Raw genomic sequence first — 20,013 nt, forward strand, 5'->3', positions numbered from 1 at the left:
GCACCTTCATCAGGCTCGGCCATATCAATGATCGAACAAACATGATCTCCACCTCCTTTTGAATCACTATCCTTCTTATAAATGAACTCTTTCCTTTCACGGGGCTTATTCTGGAAAAAACCGACATCTTCCTCGTCTTCCATGTTACCGGAAACCGCTGCGTCTCAGAGCAAGTGATTTTTTCAGATTCGCCTTCCGATCGATCAACACATACTATGACCCTCAGATCCGATTACTGGCTCCAGCAAGGCAGCTCATCGCGTCCCAATCAAACTGGCCACGAAAATCACCCTTGTTAACCAACATCTTCGATCGGACAAGTGCAACTTTGTGTGGAGCGATGAGCATGGGCGCCACTGTCAAGTTCAGAAAATGTGACCGTCGGTCACCTCCACCACTCTTCCTTAGACAAGTTCAGACATTCACTGGTGCTAGAGCTTCACACATTACTCCAACTGGGTACTCTGCATAATAAGTTAGAGAAAGAAAACGTTACTGCTGCCACTGCCAACCTAACAATAACAGTAAGTCTAAAATATGGCATGCTAAATCATGTCAAGCTACAGTCGACACCATGCATCAACCCTATGTGAATTAACTTTGGTCCAAAACGTTGTGCAGATCCAGCACAAGATGATAACATATACTATTATATTGCAGCCACATTTATACGCGAGCTACCCTTTCCTAAAGCTTCTGGCTACCTATATGCCTTTTGAATCAAAGAAAGGTTTTTAAAACGGAGGTGGCGTTTTGGCTCATAACTGATCATGCATGCCCGGCAGGCATATATGGGAAGAAGCTCTCTCATCTTCCCTTCAGCATCTGTTCTCAACTCAGACACTCTGCCTTCTCCAACCTCACTTCTCTCTCTTGGAGGATCTATGGAGGGGACGAGGAAGCAGGACTTCACCGTTCAGGTGGAGGATGGAAGGCCTGGGAAGGATGGCCGGCCGGCGGTAGGCCCGGTGTTCCGCAACATACAGGCCAAGGATGGGTTCCCGCCGCTCGAGCCTGACATGAGAACCTCATGGGATGTGTTCAGGTAATTCTTCCCGCTAGATGTCAGACGAATTCATCTTGTGGTATTTTTCCTCAACGACATAAAAACAGTACTCTACACATGTGGTTTTACTTCAACCGAAATGAAAACACACTAATCTGCATGTGTTACTCAACAGATGGTACTGAGGAGAACCGCACTCTGATTTACCAAAACTAACTTAATTTTGAATCTTCATATAAGGACAGGCATGTGAAAAAGCTGTGCACTAAACTCCACAAGTTTAAGTTGAACGTTCACTCCAAAGATCTTTTTTTCTCAAACTTATCTTTTAAAACTTTATTTCAAAAGCATCCAAATAGCACAAGGCTAGACAGGGAAGTAAGAACATACCGCCTCCACGGTGTTGTATTAACCTTCAAAGAGTACATGAGCAGCAGCTCAGCTGGCTCCTCCATAAAGAACATGTAAAGAGCAAGCATAATGCATAAGATAGTTGAGACTTCATGTTATTCAGCATACCATGCAGATAAACTTTCTAGTCCTTAAAATTAAATATATAAAGGTTGTTAGATTTGTCGTTTTGACAACAAAACGGAAACCCCACCGCATGCAAGAATATCATAGTAGCAATGAATCTTCAAAACTCACAAAATCTTGTTTTTTTTGCTTACATCTCTGCAGAACAGCAGCAGGCAAGTATCCAAACAACCGGATGCTTGGATGGCGTCCATTTAAAGATGGAGTGGTATGCCCAAGGATAATTAAGCTTATTTTTCTGCTACATGTGTCTATTTCCGATTAGTTTGTTCTTGATGGGAACCTTCCTCATTTTCATCTTCTAGCCAGGGCCCTATTTATGGAAATCATACAAGGAGGTATATGAAGAAGTTCTTCAAATTGGCTCTGCGCTGCAGCACCTGGGAGTGCAACCGGTGAGAACAGAAAATTAAGAAAATTTTTCACTCCAGCTATATATATAAAATACTAGACCTTCTTCCGTTATTGGCATATTCGTATTTGGAAGAGAGCTTGTAATAATTCACATTAATTATAGACAATGATGATCCTATGCTTGATCTATGTCAGGGTTCCAGGGTTGGAATTTATGGAGCAAACTGCCCTTAGTGGCTGGTAGCAATGCAGGTAACCCATTTGAATGATAATCTCCTTTGACCAAGATAAACAATGATAATCCCACAATAAACTTTGCAGGCTTGCAATGGTTACAGCATAATATGTGTCCCACTATACGATACTTTAGGTAAGCGGAAACTGATAAATAATAGACCCTCGCCAGAAATGTTTCAGATCAACTAATGCAAACGTTTGAAAAACAACATTTGGGATTTCGATCAGGAAAAAATACGCCACGTATTTATTAGAATTAATAACTGTTGCATGAGATTGCAGGTGCAGGAGCTATTGATTACATTATTGACCATGCTGAGATTGATGTTGTCTTCATACAAGACAAGAAAATAAAAGAAGTAAAACCAAATTTACTATCTGAGTTGGATACATTTAGAATCTCCTCCGAATTTAGATTTGATAATATTTCTTATTTGCAGATACTGTCCCCAAATTGCATATCTGCGACAAGGCTAAAAGGTAAGCATTGTAAAGTGATTAGGGTCCCTTCGTTGCTTAGGAACGTTTAAATAGCTTTATTGTCGAAAGCATGCTTGCAGCATTGGTTGCATTCACTCGGGCAGATGATGAACAAATCAAAGATGCTGAGCAGATTGGGATGGAAGTGTACTCATGGAATGATTTCTTAAAAGCGGTGGGTAGAGAGAAATTTACAATGTTCATTCACCATTCGGACAGAAAATATTGGTTGTTATGTCATGTATGTGTTGGTCAAACCATTGATTCTGGAATTGCATTTCAGGGAAAGGATAAACCAGCCAAACTTTGTCCTCCGCAACCACATGATACATGCACCATCATGTACACAAGTGGAACAAGTGGGCAACCCAAAGGTGTTATGCTGAGCCATGAGAGTCATGGAATGTTTGTAAAAGGGATGGACCTCTTCATGGACAAGATTGATGATAAGGTTACTTCTTTCTATCAGATATAATGTTGTGAACAAGCCTAATCCAGATTGAAGATCTCCTGTTTAAGCAAATTCGCTGGTGTTGGGCATGCAGATGTCAACAGATGATGTGTTTCTTTCTTTTCTCCCACTTGCTCACATTCTGGACCGCATGGTCGAAGAGTATTTCTTTCACAAAGGAGCCTCAGTTGGCTATTACCATGGAGTGAGAAAATCTGCTTCTTAATTTTACTGGTGAATTGTGATCATTCTTTCTTTAATATGACCACAATCTTGTATTCTGTCAGGATTTGAATGCTTTGAGAGATGATATCATGGAATTAAAGCCAACTCTGCTAGTTGGGGTGCCCAGAGTGTATGAAAAGATTCATGAAGGTGGTAAAATGAAAATATTGGTAGTAATTAAGCCTCCGTAGCTGCTAAATCAGACAATTTTTTTATGATTGACCTTAGGTATTTTAAAGGCCTTAGCAGATCTCAGACCCCACAGGAGACTGATTTTTGATGCCTTGTACAACCAGTAAGTTGAATAGCATCAAGAATTATTTTTTGCAGCAAAGAAATCATGTCAGCTCACCATATAGCTTTTGCAATACAGCAAATTAGCAAGCATGAAAGCAGGATACACACACAAAACTGCTTCACCTTTTGCGGACATGCTGGCTTTTCACAAGGTACTGTGTTCATAACTAAGAAAGAATCCCTAGATATAAAGTACTTTCAGAAAAAGATTAAAGATTGGGAAAAGTTGTACACACCAGTCACGACTTGAGTATCTGCCTTGTCTCTTGCATTTGTTTGCTCTAGGTGAAGGCAAGGCTTGGTGGTCGTATTCGCGTACTAATCTCCGGCGGTGCACCATTAAGTACTGAAATAGAAGAGTTCTTGAGAGTGACCAGCTGTGCACACTTTGTCCAAGGCTATGGTAATGCATACCCTTCCAATCTTTGAAATTTCCTCCTGCAGACTGCTATCATCACAGTGAAGGATTCCAAAGCATTCTAAATATACCACCAAACTTGGTGGGTATAATTTCAGTTCAAGCCTGAACTCTAGTTCTGTTTTGAACTGGAATCAGTTGACCTGTTCTAGCAATAGCCAAAAGAGAAATGAATACTTAGTGATTCCTTATGGAGGTTGGATCCATATTACCTCGCTCCATGCTATACCCAATTTTACCAAAACGACAATTTTAAGAATATTTCCTGTCAACTTATTGTGTTAAGCTATTTATTAACTTAATTGCACATTAATGTTTACAACAAGCAAAAGAATGTTGGCATCTATTTTTCTTATTACCCAAAGATAATGACAAGCGAGAATAAAGTTCTTTCTCCATAAAAAATTCCAATAATTCATGGGTTAGTTATAAATCCCTTGGTCAATTAAAAGGAACCAGTATAAGGTTAGACTTCGTGGCCTTTGTTCAGGTTTAACAGAAACATTGGGACCTAGCACAGCCGGTTACCCTGATGACATGTCCCTGGTTGGAACTGTCGGTGTCCCCACCACCTACACTGAACTGCGTTTGGAAGAAGTACCTGAGATGGGTTATGATCCACTTGGTGTTCCTGCTCGTGGTGAAATCCTGATCCGAGGGAACACTGTCTTCACTGGGTACTATAAAAATCCTGAGCTCACAAATGAGGTCATGGCTGATGGATGGTTTCATACAGGTGAAAGAATCACATTCTAATTTAAACAGAAGATGGCTATAAAGTTTCACATAGCATGTTCTGACATACTGTTGTTCTCAGGAGACATTGGAGAGATGACCCCAGATGGAATCCTCAAGGTAATTGACCGAAAGAAGAACATCTTTAAGCTGTCGCAAGGGGAGTATGTTGCAGTTGAGTATCTGGAGAAAGTATATGTCTTCCCTCAAATTATTGAAGATGTAAGGAAAAGTCCAGTGAAATCATATGCTTATATTAAGAGAGTGCATATCCCTGCATTCATTGTAATACTGTATTTTTTTTGTAGATCTGGGTGTTCGGGGACAGCTACAGATCTAACTTAGTTGCAGTAGTTAATCCACATGAAGAAAACACCATGAAGTGGGCAGCGTCAAATCGATACAAAGGTTCTTTCGATGAAATATGCAAATTGGGAAGTCTTAAAGAATATATCCTTACTGAACTCGCAACTGCTGCACAGAAGAACAAGGTACGGTCATTTATTCACTTCCAAATTGAACACTGAACATATCACATGGTTCATCATGTCACCCTAGAATTATCCTAACATTATGGTCAACATAGTTTTCACTACATTTTGCATTAGAATTAAAAGGAACTCCGCAGTTTCTGTAGAGTGTTGACTCTTTGAACTTTTACTTTTCACCGCATCCGTGAGCATCGTATAATAACCCCTTTGTATGTCACATATCAGCTACGGGGTTTCGAGTACATCAAGGGCGTAGTGTTGGATCCAGTACCTTTTGATATGGAAAGAGATTTGGTCACTGCAACGGTGAAGAAGAGAAGAAACTACATGCTAAAATATTACCAGGTAATGTTTTTTGAACTGCTGAAGTGTGATATTTGCTGTTTGTACTAATTGTCAGATTGAGAGACAGTGTATTAACATTGGGGTCAACTGAACCCAACAAAATTAGGTAAATCCCGTACAAAATCACTATCAACCTATGAAGAGTTAACTCATAGCGTAGTAACCTGACCTGGTGAACCCTAATGCCGTAAAGCTGACTCCTATGGTCTTCGTTCTACCTTTGTCCATAATTGTACTCTCGCTTCTGTATCCTAATTCATGCCCTTCGTATGCAGCCTGAGATTGACAAAGTATACATGGAGGATCAGAAAGATGCCAACAAAGCGAAGTAAAGATACACATTCTGTTTGGTCACATGCCGAAAGACCAAAATACAATTTTAAATTTCCTATTGAACTTTGGTATGAACATTACATAAAAGAAATAAAATGCACATCAGTAGTGCACGCTGTATGTGTACACAAAAAAAATCTCTACCTCTCTATCTGAAGTTACAGGTGTGGATGTTCATATGCACCCCTTCGTGAGTTTATAAAAACAAATATTTTTAAAAACTATCAAATATTCGAGGTATTACATAATGTTAATTTAGAGGCATACACATTTGAAGATACATGTACAAGTATTGATGTGTACTACACAGACAAAAGAGTTAAAGAGTGTCTCTCTTCATACAGCAGACAGAACGTCTTTTTTTGTATGACTTAATATCTCTATTTCTGTACAGTAAATGGTTTTGCTTTTCATGAACTTGTCTACATGTGCGTAGATTAACACTTTGTATAGTACAATGAATTTTCTGAAAAGTACGAACTCGTGAAGGAGTTCATCATTCAAGTGAACGTATATTCAGAAAATCTGCTTCCACATATAAAGTTCACTATGTGGTCCTTGAGCTGACTCGGGCAGACAGAATCCAAGGGAGTACATGAACGACTCAAATTTTATAACGGTGTGTCCTAAATAATTCATCTTGCACATATTACACCCAACAGGAGATCCACTAGTTTGCGAATTCAAATGGTACTTCTGATGAATCATAGGGAAATACCTTCGTAAATTTAAGTCATGTGATCAACTTTGCTGTAACATACATAAGTGAAAACCTTTCAATTTCTAATATCAAAATAGCATTAGTATTATCATGAAAGAGCATACCTCGTAAATTACTCGATGAAGCAATACTTACCAGAGAGAATGCTGCTTGTCTAACAAGTTCAAATGGTAGCAGCACCGGGACTTCAAGCATATGCTTATAAATCGTCAAAGAAACGCTCAGTCAACTAAATTGGTCCGATGGCGTGCAGGTTCGTAGAGGTTCTCTAGGACTAGTTATCATTTATCAATCTTCAACAATGCGCTCAATCAAGTGCACTTGCCAGTCCGATAGTGCCGACGAGTGTAACTGTTCCACGGACCAACACATGCCATGTTGCTTCATTTGGACAGATACCCCTTCCTGACCATTTCGTCGAGCACCTTACGCGCTGCGTCAACAAGGTCGTTCCAGTGGGTTGCACACCAGCCTTCCTCCGTTCTTCGTGTTTTCGAACACTGGGTCACCGGCACCACCGCCCCGAACAGGTTCTTCCGAAGCAGCGCGAAGGAGCTTCGGACTCCCTCGGGGTACGCCACCCCGCGCAACCGCATCTCCCGCCGCCGCGAGCCTCCTGACTGTGGTCTCATGGCCCCGCGCCGTGTCTCCTGGGCCAGGAGAGGACCTGGAAGGCTGGAACGCTCCGGCTACCGGATGGTAATTTGCGGGTAGCTCTTCCGGTGGTTAGATGCCGGGGCGGTGGAGGATCTCGCGGCATTTGCTCGAACAGATCGGTGCAATCAAACAGAGCAGTGACTTTATTTGTACTTCCTCCGTTAACTATCCTATTACCCGAAATCCCTTCCTGGCGATCGACCGCGCCGCGTGATCGATTTCCTCCGCGCGAAGGCATTTTTCGTTTTGTTGGAAGGCAGAAGCAGGCCTCCTCCCCTTGTAGAGCACGATGGCAGGCGCCGCCGCGCGCGATTTGTTTCAGAGCTCCTCCACCTCACCTCACCAGCCGCCGGCGCAGCGCTTGGAGAGGGCGGACGGCGGCCCTCTATGCGGGGGAAACGGCCGGGACGGGAAGGAGGCGCGGCGGCCGCCCTTAGCCGGGATTGGGGAGGGAACTCGACGCCTGTTCTGGCCGGGAAGAGAGTGGAGAGGGAGCGCGGCGCCCGACGCTGGCGGGAATTGGGAGCGAGCGGCGGATTCCGGCGCTGGTCAGGGCAGGGAAGGAGGCGGCGCCCAGGCGAGAGATGTCGTCGTGGGGAGGGACTACGGGGATTTTTTTGTTGTGGGCTCGTGGCCTCCTTTTTATGTGTACGTGCGTGGTGGGATTGAGGTAGTTAGGTTTTTTTTCAATTCCCTTTTCTTTTTTTAGGTATTAATAACATAGCATGATGCAATCTTTTAATAAAAGTTACTTGAGCATTTAATAAACAAATAAAGTTTCTTGAGTTTTTTTATTACAATTCCCTTTTCGTGCCATTGTCATTTCATTCTAACAATTCCCTTTCATTTGTTATTTGGTACATAAATTCATGTTTTACTGGACCAATTTTTATAGTTCCATTTATCGGGCTCGTGGTTATTCATGGGAATAACGCGTGGAAGGAACTCAAAAGAACTATCACTTGCTAATCAAATTAAGTATTATTTTATCAAAGTTTCTCATGTTCTTGGGGGAAATAACAGTCGTAGGGTTGATAATTAGGAGTAGGTAACTCTCTATTTTTTACTCTTGATAAATAATGCACAAGGGTTGATAACTTATGAGCTAAAAGAAGTCGCTAAAAATTTCTAAATGAAACAAAATTTATCGATCGGTAACTTTTCTTTTTCATCGTTAATAAATAACTGGCATATGGTTTGATAAATTATGAGCTAAAAAACCTAGTCTCAAAAATATTGTAAATGAAATTAGGTTTTTGGATTGATAAATTTTTGCGATTTACCAATGATAAATAACGGGGCAGAGGGTTGATAAATTGTGAGCTAGAAAACTTGTCAAAGTATTAAAAATAAAATTAGCTTATCGGGTAGGTATTTTTCATATTTATCGTTGATAAATAACGGGCAGATGTTTGATAAACAGAGTAGATTTTGTACTTACACGCATGGGTGTGGATGCTTCCGTCACCATCTGTTGTGCTTTGAGATTTGGATAAAAATAGGAGAGAGAAAGGAATCTTTCTCTCTACCATGCGTGCAAGTACACAAGTAATTCCCTTTGATAAATTATAAACTAAAGCAGTTCCCAAAATATTATGAATAAAATTGGCTTTTTGGATTAGTAACTTTTCACATTTACCGTTGATAAATAACGGGGCATAGGGTTGATAAATTGTGAGCCAACAAACTTGCAAAATATTGGAAATAAAATTAGCTTCTCATATAATCAATTATTCTCATTACCGTTGATAAATAAAGGGCAGATTGTTTGGTAAAATATGAGCTAAAAAAGCTAGTCTCCAAAATATTATAAATGAAATTGGGTTTTTGGATCGGTCATATTTTGCATTTACCATTGATAAAATAATGGGGTAGAGGGTTGATAAATTGTAAGCTATAAAACTTGTCAAAATATTGAAAATAAAATTAGCTTCTCAGGTAGGTAATGTTTCCCATTTGTTGTTGATAAATAATGGGCGGATGGTTTGATAAATTATGAGCTAAAGCAGTCCCCAAAATATTATAATAAAATTGGCTTTACGGATCGGTAACTTTGCACATTACCATTGATAAATAACAGGGTATAGGGTTAATAAACTGTGAGCTAGAAAATTTTCAAAATATTGAAAATAAAATTACCTTCTCGCGTAGGCAATTTTTCATATTTCCCGTTAATAAATAATGGGCAGATGGTTTGATAAATTATGAGCTAAAAAGCTAGTCCCCAAAATATTGTAAATGAAATCGGGTTTTTGGATCGGTCAAATTTTGTATTTACCATTGATAAATAATGGAGTAGAGGGTTGATAAATTATAAGCTAGAAAATTTGCCAAAATATTGAAAATAAATTAGCTTCTCGGTTAGGTAATTTTTCCCATTTATCGTTGACAAATAACACATAGATGGTTTGACAAGTTATGAGCTAAAAAAGTTTCCAAAATATTCTAAATGGAATTAGCATTTTGCCTCGATAAATTTTCATATTTACCATTAAAAATAACTAGATGCGGTGGTTGGTAAAATTGTGAGCTAGAAAACTTGCCAAAATATTGAAAATAAAATTAGCTTCTCGGGTAGGTTAATTTTCACATTTACCGTTGATAAATAACGGGCAGATGGTTTCATAAATTATGAGGTCAAAAAGTCTTCAAAAAATTCTAAATGAAATTGGTTTTTTGGTAAATGTTCGCATTTTCTTTTGATAAACAATGGAGCAAAGGGTTTGTCAACACCCGAATTTTTAAGTCCGGATGCCCTATTACATCATACATCGCAATCCCAGGAAGATTGTTTTTGCGAGACATAATAGTAAGTAGTTCAGAGTCACCATTTATTACGACACATAGAGTCTTACAACAAGGATCACATGATCCAAAATTACACAAATAGATTGTTCAACATCACAAATAAGTAGCGGAAGCATAGTAGTAGTGGACTATCTATTCCACAGGCAACGCTTGACGTTAGAAGGCGATCCTAGTTATCGTAGACGTCATGTTGTCCGTCATCCTGATACTGTTGCTCCTCTTCAAAGTCTGGCATTTGAATAGCCAGGGCAAGCCATGAGTACTCTTAAAGTACTCGCAAACTAACTCTAAGATAATTAATCATTAAGTGTAAGGGGGTGCTAAGCTCTAGGTTTATTTGCATAAAGCCAAGTTTTAGTTTCATAAATCTTTGGTAAAAGCCTAAATCCTGTGCTAGACTAACTCAAGTGGGAACATTAGTGTCATTCCCACAACTCATTATGGTTCACCATAATGTCACCTTTCAATCCACCATTCCTTTCTAGAATTAAAACAGTTTAATGATAACGGAGATAGTATGGCCTTTCCAATCGTCCGTAACCGTGGACACGGCTATTCAAATAGGTTTAACACTCTGCAGAGGTTGTACTCTTGTGCCACAACTTTTGATTACATCCGTCGAGGATAACCCCGAATCATCGTAACATAGTACGCGGATCATCAATCGAAACCTTTCACTTATATATGCTAGTATGAGCACCTCTCCCCATGAGCTTGGCCTCCCGGTGGAAACCGCAGTCAACCCGGGAACTGCACAGGGCTTGGGCCGTACATTCACCTCATTTCAACATCAATCCATACTTAACGGAGGCAGCCGCAGCGTAACCCCTATGATGTTTGTTCAGAGGGAACCCATACTAAAATACACAAGTTTCTAGTTAAGCCCTACCCATAATCGGGTATTGTGGGGGTACTTGTATAATTGGAAGGGTATCGCATTCAGACTCAATCATCAATTTTATCAAAAATCACCATCTTCTCTTGTTCAAATCCACCTTCACCTTCTTTCAAAGTTATTTCACTTCACCATGTTCCCATCTAGAGTAGTCAATTTTAATTGATTAGCACTAGCAACTATATGAGGGGTGCTATCTAGCTTGAGTGGTGCTAAACTATTCCAAGTATTGTTCTACTCTAGACCAAGTGAATCATAAATCAAAAAGTACTTTGAAATGAATAAGCAAAAGTAAATGTAAATAAAAAAAACATGGGATAGGTAATACATAAAAGTAAAGTGTGATGGTGCCTTTGCTCTTGTAGAGCTAAGCACTTGTGTTTAGCAAGGGTTAGCTTGCCTTGAGCTGAGTAGTTATCGAAGTGCTCTTCTTCTTCCTGGGAGTAGGCTTCCTCCTCTTGATACTCCTCGTTACTAGCGTCTATATACGAATACGAGGTATAAATACTAAACCAACTCACATACTAAACTAGAAACACTCAAAAGAGTTCACACTCTAGTCCTATTATCAATCAAACATGGCATGGTGAGTTATTTGATGAATTCTTATTTAGGGGAAAATAATTTCCTCTCATTATTCCTATTTCCAAAATTTAGTATGTAGATCCTTAGAGCAATTCATTTCTTCTCATTACCTCTTATTAAAATTTAATCTCTGCATATAATAATAAGGTATGAAATATAGGTTGACCCAAAGTCAACATTTCATATCTATTATATGTGAGTATAATTTAAGTGAAGTGCTACACTTCACAAAGTTTTAATACTTAACCTTTAATGAATTAAAATCTCTAAGTAGTAATTCTCAAGGGTTCATTAGCCTAAGTCATTCCCCCTGGTTATTAGTACTTAAGATCAAGATTTAAATGAGAGGTAACTCTCATATTAGGGTTGAGTTTGAATTACACTTTAAAATGCTTTAGAAATGACTACATAGCCATTTTATTTGATCTAGTTCATGATCATACAAACAACATATCTATATTATGGCATAATCAATTAGAGGACACCATTTGTGATTTATTAGAGTTGGAAACAATTCAAAATCTATTATGGTTGAATTTTAAATAAAGTTTGAATGTTCAAAAGTCCCTGTCTTGTCTTTTTATCAGATTAAATCTATTTCGAAATTGAAGGTGAGGCCAGTGGCATGAGCTAGATAATTTCATGAGCTTTCTAACTATATAAAATTGGTTAAATTTGGTGTAGTGGATCTCAAGATATTCAAATTTGAAGTTAGCATCAGTATTGAATTTGAACTAAATGGATTATTCCTATTTTGAATTTTTGGGCCAGGCGGGAAAAACTAATGGGCCGAAACGGGTTAAAAATCTACTTCGCAGCCCAACACGCATCTGGTGCGCTTGGGCCGTGCTGACGAGATGGGGGCCACCTGTCGGCGCCTCTTTAAACAGCGAAACGTTATTTTCCTTCTCGACCGTAGGATTAGAAAGAAGATCGACGGTGCTGGAGCATCGTCGTCTCCGACGAGCAACGGCTTACTGGCGGCGAGCCTAGGGGGTGGGAGAGGGTACCAGGCCGTTGCAGGGGTCTGGCAGTAGGCGTGGAGAGGTTGTAGTAGATGAGGAAGAGCTTGGGGCAGCGGCGGAGCTCGGGGAGGCGTCAATCGAAGCAGAGCTTCCGCGGTCTCCGGCGGTCTTGAGCTCGCGATTCGAGCAGCTCCGGCGAGGTCTGGTGAAATTGACGGGTGGAGGAGTCTCAGTGAGGTGAGGGGAGTGGATTGTGTGAAGAGAGGAGGCGCCGATCGTCGCTATTTATAGAGGGAGGGAGGAGGCCGAGTGTGCTGTGGAGGAGCAGCCATGGCGCGGCGCTTCTGGCGCTCTAAGGGGCAAGTGAAGGACGGCTAGAGATAGGCGGTGTCCTGGCGATGCTCAACGGCTAGCTGGCGCAGCGAATGGGTGAAGGAATCGTCCAGGGTTTCGTTTCGAGTGCTGCGGTACCCGCGGTACCTTGCCGGCGAGGACGACGGTGACAAGGCCTCTGCGCGTGCTCGAGCATGTCTAGCGTGTAGAGGGCGTAGAGGCGGTTCTCGTTCCAGGGGTAGGGATGCAGGGGGAGGACGATCGCGCTCGAGTGCACGGCGTCCTGGCGCGGCCAGTGCGCGCTCACCGCGTGCACGGGCGCGTGCTGGCAAGTTTCTGGGCATGGGCGTTCTGGGCAAATCCGTGCATTGGCGATCGATCAAATGGTACTGGCGTGATCCTTGTGCTCCAGAGATGCTTGAAGACAAGGGGAAGAATTGAGATGGAGGCCTGAGATAGGGATGCCCAAAGGTGGCCGGGGTACACGGCATAGCTTTGTTTTAGGGTTTTTCTTCTCCCTCCTCTCACTTTAATCGATCAAGGAGGTACTGGGAGGATGCAGGGGTCCTAGAACTAGCTAATGATCACAATTTTAAAGTGGTTTAGTGAAGAACCCGTTGGATAATAGTGTGTAACACCATTTGGAATAGATGCTCGCCATGTGTTTGTTGAAATGGCCGCAAGAGAAATTTATTTAAATTTCGAAATTCTTTTTGGTACATCTCAAAGATATAATTAATGTGAGGTATTGGTGGTGGTGGCACTCAATTTGGATTTGATTTGCAAAATTTCAAATTTGAGGTGATCATGTTTTTCTTCTCAGATCCCATTTTGGCATTTTAATACTGGTCAACCTAGTCGACTCTAGCCATGGTGGTCAACATGAAAAGTACTCACTTTGACATGGTCTTGGATGACATGGCTTTGGTTGACAAAGTTTAGTTTAGGATTTGAGAAATACAGGGGGGTAAAGTGGGGAAGAAAATATTTTTGGTCCAAGTGACCATTATCATATGTATGTAGGATTTTTGATTTCTTGGTATTTGATTCTTGATCCAAGGATGCAAAAAGGTTAGTTTATCATATTGAAGTGTTTTAGAAGCAAGGGAGCAAGCAAAATTGGCCTTGGTGAAGGATTTGCATTTTTACATAAAGTGTATGTGAGTGAGAAAAGGGTTTTTCCCATTTTCTCTAATTCCCTTCAAATTAGGGTTTAGTGATCTTGCTTAGGGTTCACAAGGCAATGTTCAAACATATTAACACTCATCATGGCAATTGCACAAAAGAAATCACTCACATGCAAGAAACTATATTACATGCATATAAAAAGTTTTTGTTAATTGCAAATTTTGGGTTTGGGGAATTTCTCTTTCTTATTTATTATTGATGAAACTTGGGATGTTACAAACCCTTCCCCCTTACAAAAGATCTCGTCCCGAGATCCGAGAAAACTAGGTACTAAAGAGATCTGGGTACTCAGTCCTCATAAAGTCTTCTCTCTCCCAAGTGGCTTCTTCTTCGGTGTGATTACTCCATTGGATCTTCAGAAACTTGATACTTCGGGTACGGGTGGTTCTGAAGGCTTCTTCCAGGATGCGAATAGGTACTTCGCGGTATGTCAGATCTGAGTTGATATCCACAGCTCGATGGTCAATGTTCTTGAAAACCTCGGTCTTCTCAGGTACCTCTAAACACTTCCGGAGTAGCGAGATGTGAAACACATTGTGCACTGCTGACATTTCTTCCGGTAACTCCAGCTGATAGGATACTTCTCCTCGGCGACTCAGGACTTTGAAAGGTCCGACATATCGGGGTGCGAGCTTTCCTCTAAGTTGGAATCTCTGCATTCCTTTGAGAGGGGACACTTTGAGGTACACGAAATCTCCGATCTCGAAGGTCATCTCTCGGCGTCTCTTGTCGGCGTAGCTCTTCTGTCTTGATTGGGCTGTCTTGAGGTACTCGCGGATCTTGTGAACCTTCTCTTCGGCTTCTCGGAGAATATCTGGTCCAAAGATTTGACTCTCTCCTACTTCCGACCAATTCAGAGGGGTACGGCACTTCCTTCCGTACAAGGCTTCAAAGGGGGCCATCTGCAAGCTGGCTTGGTAGCTGTTGTTGTACGAGAATTCCGCGTATGGCAAGCAGTCTTCCCACTTAGATCCATACTCTAGCACACATGCTCTCAACATATCTTCTAGTATCTGGTTGACTTGTTCGGTCTGTCCATCTGTCTGTGGGTGATAGGCGGTGCTGAAATTCAGACGAGTTCCGAGTCCTTCATGTACTTTCTGCCAGAATCTGGAGGTGAATTGGGATCCTCTGTCGGATACTATCGACTTCGGGGTTCCGTGCAGGCTGACTATCCTTGAGATATATAGCTCTGCGATTCTTGGTCCTTGATAGGTGGTCTTGACGGGGATGAAGTGGGCGACTTTGGTTAGTCTGTCGACCACTACCCAGATGGAATCATTTCCTTTACTAGACTTGGGCAGTCCGGTGATGAAGTCCATTCCTACGGAATCCCACTTCCACTCTGGAATCTGTAGGGGTTGCAACAGTCCTGCGGGGCGTTGGTGTTCTGCTTTGACTCTCTGACAGATGTCACACTTGGCGATGTAGCTTCCAATTTCTCTCTTCATTCCATGCCACCAGAATTGTTCCTTCAAATCCTGGTACATCTTGGTTCCTCCGGGATGAATGGAGTATAGGGTGTCGTGAGCTTCTTTCAGAATAACTTGCTTCAATTCTGAGTCTGACGGCACGCAAAGGCGCTTGTTATACCATAACACTCCTTCTTCATCTACGGTGAATCCCGGTGCCTTCCCGGCGGCTATTTGGTTCTTGATTCCCTCAATGCTAGCATTTCCTTTCTGAGCTTCCTTGATCTGACTAATCAGGGTGGGTTGGAGTTCAATGCTGGCGAGATATCCTTCGCTAACCAGTTCAAGCCTAAATTGTTCAAACTCTTCAAACAGGCTGGGTTGCTCAATTGCTAACATGTAGTTTAACTGACACGGCAGTCTACTCAAGGCATCCGCTACCACATTGGCCTTGCCGGGGTGATAGTGGATTTCCATGTCGTAATCCTTGATTAACTCTATCCATCTGCGCTGTCTCATATTCAGCTCCTTCTGCGTGAAGATATACTTCAGGCTCTTGTGATCCGAGTAAACCTCGCATCGATTACCCATGAGGTAATGACGCCATACCTTCAGTGCTAACACCACCGCTGCTAGCTCTAAGTCATGGGTTGGATAGTTCTGTTCATGCTGCTTCAGCTGTCTTGATAGGTAAGATATTACTTTGCCTTCTTGCATCAGTACACATCCAAGACCAATCTTGGAGGCGTCACAGTACACATCAAAGGGCTTGGTAATGTCCGGCATAACCAGTATTGGGGCTGTGGTCAATCTTAGCTTGAGCTGTTGAAAGCTCTCTTCACATTTGTCGGTCCATTCAAACTTCCGGTCCTTCTTCAACAATTGAGTCATCGGTCTTGCTATGCTTGAGAATCCTTCAACGAATCGGCGGTAATATCCCGCCAATCCGAGAAATGCACGGACCTCGGTCTGAGTGGTTGGGGCCTTCCATTCTTCAACAGTCTTGATTTTTGCGGGGTCAACGGCAATTCCTCCGGCTGACAAGATATGACCCAAGAATCCTACTTCTTTCAACCAGAATTCACATTTGCTGAACTTGGCATACAACTTATGCTCCCGAAGGGTATCAAGTACCACTTCCAAATGTTGCTCATGCTCTTCTTCGGACTTGGAGTATATGAGGATGTCGTCGATGAAGACAACGACAAACTTGTCCAGGAAGTTCATGAAGATCTTATTCATGAGATTCATGAAGTAAGCGGGGGCATTGGTCAATCCAAATGACATGACATTGTACTCATACAATCCATATCTGGTGGTAAAGGCAGTTTTGGGGATATCGGTGGCACGAATTTTCAGCTGATGGTATCCTGTCCGCAGATCAATCTTCGAGAATACTTGAGCTCCTGTCAGCTGGTCAAACAGATCTTCTATCTTTGGCAACGGATACTTGTTCTTGATGGTGACATCGTTAAGTTTACGATAGTCCGTAACCAAACGAGTGGCACCGTCCTTTTTATCCACAAACAAAACTGGCGATATCCAAGGTGACGCACTTGGTTGAATCAGACGTTTGAATAGCATATCATCCAGTTGCTTCTTCAGTTCCACTAACTCTGCCGGGTTCATGCTGTAAGCTCTCTGGGCTATGGGTCCAGTTCCGGGGATTAACTCGATGATAAACTCGATATCCCGATCTGGGGGCATACCGGGTAGATCATCCGGAAACACATCAGGATATCGACAAACGACCCTGATCTGATCCAAGGTGGGTTTGGCTAGGGTTTGGTTACAAGTGAATTTTCTGGGCATCCTTTCAGATACGTGTTCGACTATTATTCCGGTGCTACTAGTCATGGTGATGGCCTTCTTGGCACAATCAATCGGTCCATGATGTTTCGCCATCCAGTCCATTCCAAGGACTACTTCCAAACCTTTGGCTCCCAGAACAATCAAATTTGCATAGAATTCTATTTCATGTATTCTGATTGGCACATCTTTGCAAATTTTTCTAGCTTTAGTGGTTGATCCAGGTATTTGAACTATCATGACATGCTTCAAACCGATGGGTTGAATCTTACTAGTGCATGCAAAATCTTCGGTAATGAATGAATGCGATGCTCCAGAATCAAACAAGCACTCTTGCGGGTATTGAGTTAACGAGAGAACATACCCAAGCACAACGTCCGGGGCCTCCCGAGCTTCTTCTGCATTCATGTGGTAGAGGCGGCCGTTGCGGTTGTTCGGGTTGTTGGGGGCGAACTTCTTGTTGGTGGTGACACGACGCTGCTGCTGTGCAGGGCCTGAGGTGTTGGCGGCGGTCTTGGCGAGCTTCTTGGGGCACTCATAAGAGAAGTGCCCAGCCACTCCGCACTCGTAGCAGTTGTAGGTGGATTTGTCCTTGGGGGTGATAGGAACAGCATTGCTCCCAGTCCTTGGAGCGGTGTTGGAGTTGTTGTTAGAGGCGCGAGGTGGAGCGCGGTTGAAGTTGCTGTGGTTGTTGTTGTTGTTGTTGTTGTTGTTGTTGTTGTAGTTGTGGTGGCCTCCTGGCCTGGGGTTCCCTCCACTCCGGTTCTGATAACTCGGACGTGGATTCTGCATCGGGGGCTTGTTGTTTCTTGGGGCGAACCCTCCACTTGAGCTGGGGCGGTACTTGTGGTTGTTGCTGGGCCCACTCTGGTTCATCATACGGCGCTTGCGGTTCTCATTGGCTTGGTGTATCTTCCCCTCCATCTGAATGGCGGAGTCAACAAGGGCTTCTAGATCAGCAAAGGGAATGTTGATCAGCACAGTCTGCATCTCATCATGGAGTCCATTCAGAAACCTCTCCTTCCTTTTCTCGACGGTGTCCGTCTCATCCGGGGCGTACCTTGACAAAGCGAGGAACTTGTCGCGGTATTACTACCACGGTCATTCTCGCCTTGCTTCGGTTCCTCGAACTCATCCCTCATCTTCTTAATCAAACCCGGGGGCACATGATACTTGCTAAACTTGAGTTTGAAATCCTCCCAAGTCATCATTTGCCCCGCATGTAAGGCGCGGGTACTTGTCCACCAGGCACGTGCAGGTCCAGCCAGATAGTGGGTGGCGAACAACACCTTCTCGTTGTCCTCCACTCCGGCAACCTCGAGATTGTTCTCCATAGTTTGGAGCCAATCATCAGCATCGAGGGGTTCCTCTGTCTTGCTGAACACCGGTGGGTTGGTGTTTTGGAAGTTTTTCAGCTTCGACCCTGGGTGGTCATGGTTTCCGTGGCCTTGATTGCCCTGAGCAATCTTTTGAAGTGCAGCTAGGTTGGCTTGACGGTCAACTCTCTCAGCTTCTCTTTCTGCCATCATCTGTTGCAGCAGTTGCATCATGGCGTTTTCGTTGCGGGTTGGGGGTGCCATCTGAACAGTGATAGGGATCATGAGATGAGAGGGAAATTTCTAGGGTTCATTTTGGGATAAATACACACAACTTAAACTTGATTCATAAAATACTAATAATATTACACATACAAACATAGTCATGGAGGTAGCAACTATTACAAGCCAAAGTTCAGGAGGGTTTTAAGAACCCTTTCAACAACTACGATACATGGGGCGGATACAAAGGACCGATACATATCATACTACGCAAGTGCTCATAAGGGGGGGATGGAAGCTATCCATCGATGCGGAGCGGGAAGGTGGTGTCCATCCCGGCAGGCAGGTTCTGGTGGAAGTCAAGGTCTCCCTCATCTTCCTCCTCGTAGTCGTTGTCATTGCTGACATAGGAGTAGCCATCCCCTTGGATGTCTTCCCCTTCACCCTCTCCTTCCAGCAGCTGGAGCTGTTCCGCTTGAGTGGCGATGGTCTCCTTCAGGATGGAGAGCTTGGCCTTCAGGCGGTGGATAGTAGAGTCCCTCTTCGCGACCAGCTGGCGAAGAGTCCTTCGCTCCTTTGCGATGACCTTGATGGTCTCCGCGTACTGGTTCAGCTGGCCCTGGGTGTGGATGGCGGCGGAGCGGGAGTTGTCCAGCTCAGCACGAGTCTCGAAGAGCATGAAGTCCATGTGGTCCACATGGTGCCTGAGCACGGGGTGGAACGGAAGGCTGAGGGGCAGTCCAAGGGAGGAGTGCCTTGCGAAGTGCGCAAAGCGTTCCCCCTCGATGGCCACCGAGTTTTGCCCGCACAGACGAGCGAGGGCCTCCTGCATAGCGCGGGCGAGTCCATCCACCCAGTTGTTCTCTCGGAGAGAGAACTGAATCTGGCGGAACATTGGCGACTCCGGCTTCCCGGGGAGGTTGGCCATGATGAGCCACTGGAGTGGACCATTAGCCGGCCCATCGATCTGTCCCCCGTAGAACACGGGAGGAGAGCGCCCAAGGAACTCGGTGAGGGCAAACAGATCCCGTTCGAAGATCAGGTCCCCTCCGTTCGCCAGGTTGTACACCTGGGTCTGAACGAAGGGCTCCGTCGGAATGATGGGCTCCATCTGTAGAGGGATTGATAAGCAAGTTAGAAGAGTGCAAGTGTTCAAAATTTTAGGTGATTTATAAATAAGAACATGAATTGAC

General features: G+C 43.1%; 1 pseudogene; it reads left to right on the forward strand.

Moving 5' to 3' along the window:
* The first annotated feature begins 841 nt into the window (after positions 1-841).
* Positions 842-6,267, forward strand: LOC124678404 (annotated as a pseudogene).
* Positions 6,268-20,013: the final 13,746 nt, after the last annotated feature.

The sequence above is a fragment of the Lolium rigidum genome, chromosome 7 (assembly GCF_022539505.1).
Source record: "Lolium rigidum isolate FL_2022 chromosome 7, APGP_CSIRO_Lrig_0.1, whole genome shotgun sequence".
Classification (NCBI taxonomy): Eukaryota; Viridiplantae; Streptophyta; class Magnoliopsida; order Poales; family Poaceae; genus Lolium; species Lolium rigidum.